The following is a 5,235-nucleotide window of genomic DNA, read 5'->3' on the forward strand; positions in this document are numbered from 1 at the left end:
TGTTACACCAACATTTTTAATTGGCTTGGAGCGAGGGGAGGGGGTGGCGTGCGTGTATGTGTGTAGGAGTCTCTCTCTCTCTCTCCCCCCTCCCAGGGTTAATATTGCGTTTTAGTTGCAGGTTCGAGTGTATTTCCGGTTTGGTGTCCTACATTGGCCAATCAGAACCGCGCTGGGAGAGAAAAAAATTAAGTCATGTTTGATTGCAAGATTTAATCAAAGTGTTAATTGACACATAAGTGGAAATGAAAGAATATTTCGAAAAGTGATATAGTTAACTGGACGGTGGTGCCATCTTGTGGACAAGTATATCAACTACAGCAAAGGTGTCAGAATGGTAAATGGTGTGACACTTGTATAGCGCCTTTCCACCTTTTTAAGGCCAAGAAACGAGTCGATATAGTACTGTACATGCAGACACAGTGCAGTATTTTCCCCTTTCTCCTTGGTTTCATATTACACTGCTGGCCAAAAGTATTGGTACCTCTGCAATTCTGTCAGATAATGCTCAATTTCTCCCAGAAAATGATTGCAATTACAAATGCTTTGGTAGTAATATCTCCATTTATTTTGCTTGCAATGAGAAAACACAAAAGAGAATGAAAAAACAATTAAATCATGATCATTTTACACCAAACTCCAAAAATGGGCCAGACAAAAGTATTGGCACACTTTGAAAAATCACGTGATCCTCTTCTGATTAGTGTAATTAAGATCACCTGTTACCTACCTGTGGCACATAGGTGGTGGCAATAACTAAATGCTTTTTGCAGCCAGTTAAAATGTATTAAAGTTGACTCAACCTCTGTCAAGTGTCCTTGTGTGTACCACATTGAGCATGGAGAAAAGAAAGAAGACTATAGAACTGTCTGAGACTTGAGAACCAAAATTGCGAGGAAGCATGGGCAATCTCAAGACTACATGTCTATCTCCAAAGACCTGAATGTTCCTGTGTCTATCGTGTGCAGTGTCATCAATGTGTAAAGCCCATGGCACTGTGGCTAACCTCCTTAGATGTGGATGGAAAAGAAAAATTGACGAGAGATTTCAACAAAAGATTGTGCGGATGGCGGATAAAGAACCTCTACTAGCATCCAAACAAGTTCAAGATGTCCTGCAGTTTGAGGTTAGAACAGTGCACAGTAGCACAACCTTTAGACAAAATAACTGCGAACTACTGCTTCCGGTATCCATCAATGAGTTTCTTGCAATGCTCTGGTGGATATTTAGACCATTTTTTGGCCAACTGCTCCACATCTCTGAGATGAGAAGGGTGCCTTCTCCAAACTGCCATTTTCAGATTTCTCCACAGGTGTTCTATGGGATTCAGGTCTGGACCTATTGCTGGCCACTTTAGAGGTCTCCAGTGCTTTCTCTCAAACAGTTTTCTAGTGCTTTTTGAAGTGTGTTTTTAGGTCATTGTCCTGCTGAAAGACCCCTGCCCTCTAAGGGAAACACAGCTTTCTCACACTGGGCCTTACATTATGCTGCCAAATTTGTTGGTAGACTTCAGACTTCATAATGCCACGCATACGGTCAAGCACTCCAGTGCCAGAGGCATCAAAGCAACCCCTAAACATCAGAGAACCTCCGTCATATTTGACTGTGGGGACCGTGTTCTTTTCTTTGAAGGCCTCGTTTTTTCCCCCTGTAAACTGTATTTTATTCTATTTTTTTCCCTTTAAACTCTATTCTATGCCTTTTCTCAAAAAGCTTTACTTTGGTCTCTTCTGATCTAAGAACGTTCTTACAAAACGTTTTTGGTTCTCTCAGATAAGTTTTGGCAAACTCCACCCTGGGTTTTTTATGTTTTTGGGTCAGAAGTGGGGTCTTCCGGGGTATCCCACCATAGAGTCCCTTTTCATTCAGACGGTGACGGATAGCACTGTTGTACCCTCGGACTGCAGGACAGCTTGAACTTGTTTGGATGTTAGTCAAGGTTCTTTATGCACCATCAGCACAATCTTTCATGGGCTTTACACTTATTGACGACACTGCACACGGTGGACACAGGAACATTCAGGTCTTTGGAGATGGACTTGTAGTCTTGAGATTGCCCATGCTTCCTCACAATTTTGCTTCTCAAGTCTCACACAGTTCTTTGGTCTTCTTTCTTTTCTCCATGTTCAATGTGGTACACACAAGGACACAGGACAAAGGTTGAGTCAACTGTAGTCCATTTTAACTGGCTGCAAATATGATTTAGTTATTGCCACCACCTATTACAGTGCGGCAAATAAGCATTTAGTCAACCACTAATTGTGCAAGTTCTCCCACTTGAAAATATTAGAGAGGCCTGTAATTGTCAACATGGGTAAACCTGTCTGAGACAGAATGTGGAAAATAAAAAAAACAGAAAATCACATAATTTGATTTTTAAAGAATTTATTTGCAAATCATGGTGGAAAATAAGTATTTGGTCAATATCAAAAGTTCCTCTCAATACTTTGTTATGTACCCTTTGTTGGCAATAACGGAGGCCAAACGTTTTCTGTAAGTCTTCACAAGATTTTCACACACTGTTGCTGGTATTTTGGCCCATTCCTCCATGCAGATCTCCTCTAGAGCAATGATGTTTTGAGGCTGTCGTTGGGCAACATATACTTTTAACTCCCTCCACAGATTTTCTATGGGGTTGAGATCTGGAGACTGGCTAGGCCACTCCGGGACCTTGAAATGCTTTGCTTTGTTGCCCTGGCTGTGTGTTTGGGATCATTGTCATGCTGAAAGACCCAGCCACCTCTCATCTTCAATGCCCTTACTGATGGAAGGAGATTTTCACTCAAAATCTCTCAATACATGGCCCCATTCATTCTTTCTTTTACACAGATCAGTCGTCCTGGTACCTTTGCAGAAAAACAGCTCTAAAGCATGATGTTTCCATCCCCATGCTTCACAGTGGGTATGGTGTTCTTCGGATGCAATTCAGTATTCTTTCTCCTCCAAACACGAGAACCTGTATTTCTACCAAAAAGTTCTATTTTGATTTCATCTGATCATAACACATTCTCCCAGTCCTCTTCTGGATCATCCAAATGCTCTCTAGCGAACTGCAGACGGGCCTGGACGTGTACTTTCTTCGGCAGGGGGACACATCTGGCAGTGCAGGATTTGAGTCCCTGGCGGCGCATTGTGTTACTGATAGTAGCCTTTGTTACTGTGGTCCCAGCTGTCTGTAGGTCATTCACTAGGTACCCCCGTGTGGTTCTGGGATTTTTGCTCACCGTTCTTGTTATCATTTTGACGCCACAGGGTGAGACCTTGCATGGAGCCCCAGATCAAGGGAGATTATCAGTGGTCTTGTATGTCTTCAATTTTCTAATAATTGCTCCCACAGTTGATTTCTTTACACCAAGCGTTTAACCTATTGCATATTCAGTCTTCTCAGCCTGGTGCAGGTCTACAATTTTGTCTCTGGTGTCCTTCGATAGCTTTTTGGTCTTGGGCATAGTGGAGTTTGGAGTGTGACTGACAGAGTTGTGGACAGGTGTCTTTTATACCAATAATGAGTTAGAAAAGGTGCCATTAATACAGGTCATGAGTGGAGCCTAGTTAGACCTCTTTGAAAGCCTGAAATCTTGCTTGTCTGTAGGTGACCAAATACTTATTTTCCACTCTAATTTGGAAATAAATTCTTTAAAAATCAAACAATGTGATTCCCCCCCCCCCCCCCCCCCCACATTCTGTCTCTCATGGTTGAGGTTTACCCATGTTGAGAATTACAGGCCTCTCTAATCTTTTCAAGTAGGAGAACTTGAACAATTGGTGGTTGACTAAATACTTATTTGTCCCATTATATGTGCCACAGATAAGTAACAGGTGATCTTGATTGCACAAATCAGAGAAGGATCACATGATTTTTCATAGGGTACCAATACTTTGGTCCAGCCCATTTTTGGAGTGTTGTGTAAAATGATCATGATTTTCTTTTTTTCACCCATTCTCTTTTGTGTTTTTTCATTGCAAGCAAAATAAATGAAGATATTACTACCAAATCATTTGTAATGGAAATCATTTTCTAGGAGATATTGAGCGTTATCTGACAGAATTGCAGAGGTGCCAATATTTTTGGCCAGGAGTGTATATTCATAGCCACTGACTACGATACACGTCCAATTCAAGTTACTGTGTATACAGGGATTATTAATGAAAGGAACAACAATCTTCTAAAAATCAATTTTTTTAAATCACAAAAATTGTTCACCAAGAAAGTAAAATAATCACCAATCATTTAGATAATCTTACCCTTCAAGAACAAGTGACTATTTTTGGTCATTTAAAAAAAAAATTAACCTCATGAAGACCTGGTGTCACTCCGTCAAAATGGTTTGGATGTACAGTGCCATCAGTGGCAGCCTCAGTGAGTGCCCGATCAAGGTTCAAAGTTGAAAAATCGCACTGGGACAGTATGCTTTATTTCGCCTTAAGTGTACTACAAATTGGCTGGAAGATCTGGCCAAAAAAGATCACAATTCCCCCCCCCCCAATTTCTTAAACTATTTTTTTTTTTTTTTCTCCGAAAACTGGTAGGTTTCATACTATGGTGTCTACCATTGTATGTTAGCATTAAACTAGCGGGGCATTTAAAAAAAAAAAATGTGTTCCTGTGCAAATTTCTAATTTAGTTTGGCTTTACTGTTTACAGAATGTAAAAGCTGCCTGAAAACCATCAAATTTTTTTTTTTGAGAGACTGTTCAAAATCCATCACCGTCAATTGCAGCCATTGAGTTAAGTGTCCTAATGAGCTTTTCCCTCGGTGTGTGCTGACCTTTCCCTTCACGCGACACCAAAACGTCACTTTGTGATGTTTGTGTCGGCGTCAGCGGGGATTTGTTTGTTTGTTGATTTGCTGGTGATGACGAGGGTGAAAAGTGATCGTCGCGTAGTTGCCGAGCCTCCAGGCCACAAGTGTGCTGACTGACTGACTGTTTGTTCAGCAGCAGCCTGCAGTCCTCCACCATGCTTGCACGCCGCCTGAAAAGGCCTGAACCGGATGCAACGCTTCCAAACGTGCGTCAACGCTCGTGTTTTGCTGTCAAGTGTCGAAAAGTGCTTCCGTTGTGGAAAAAGTGCTTACACTCATAAACTGGAGAGTGGCGAAAGCACATTACATGGTCACATTAGATCATGCCTACAAGAAATTGGAAGTCATATCTTTGGAGTAATGAAGTACATGTTTGTCTTGTTTCCTTGGGGAAGAAAAAAAACGCTTTCGGCAAAACAAACTCGCAGAA

This window comes from Corythoichthys intestinalis, chromosome 16 (genome assembly GCF_030265065.1).
Source record: "Corythoichthys intestinalis isolate RoL2023-P3 chromosome 16, ASM3026506v1, whole genome shotgun sequence".
Lineage (NCBI taxonomy): Eukaryota > Metazoa > Chordata > Actinopteri > Syngnathiformes > Syngnathidae > Corythoichthys > Corythoichthys intestinalis.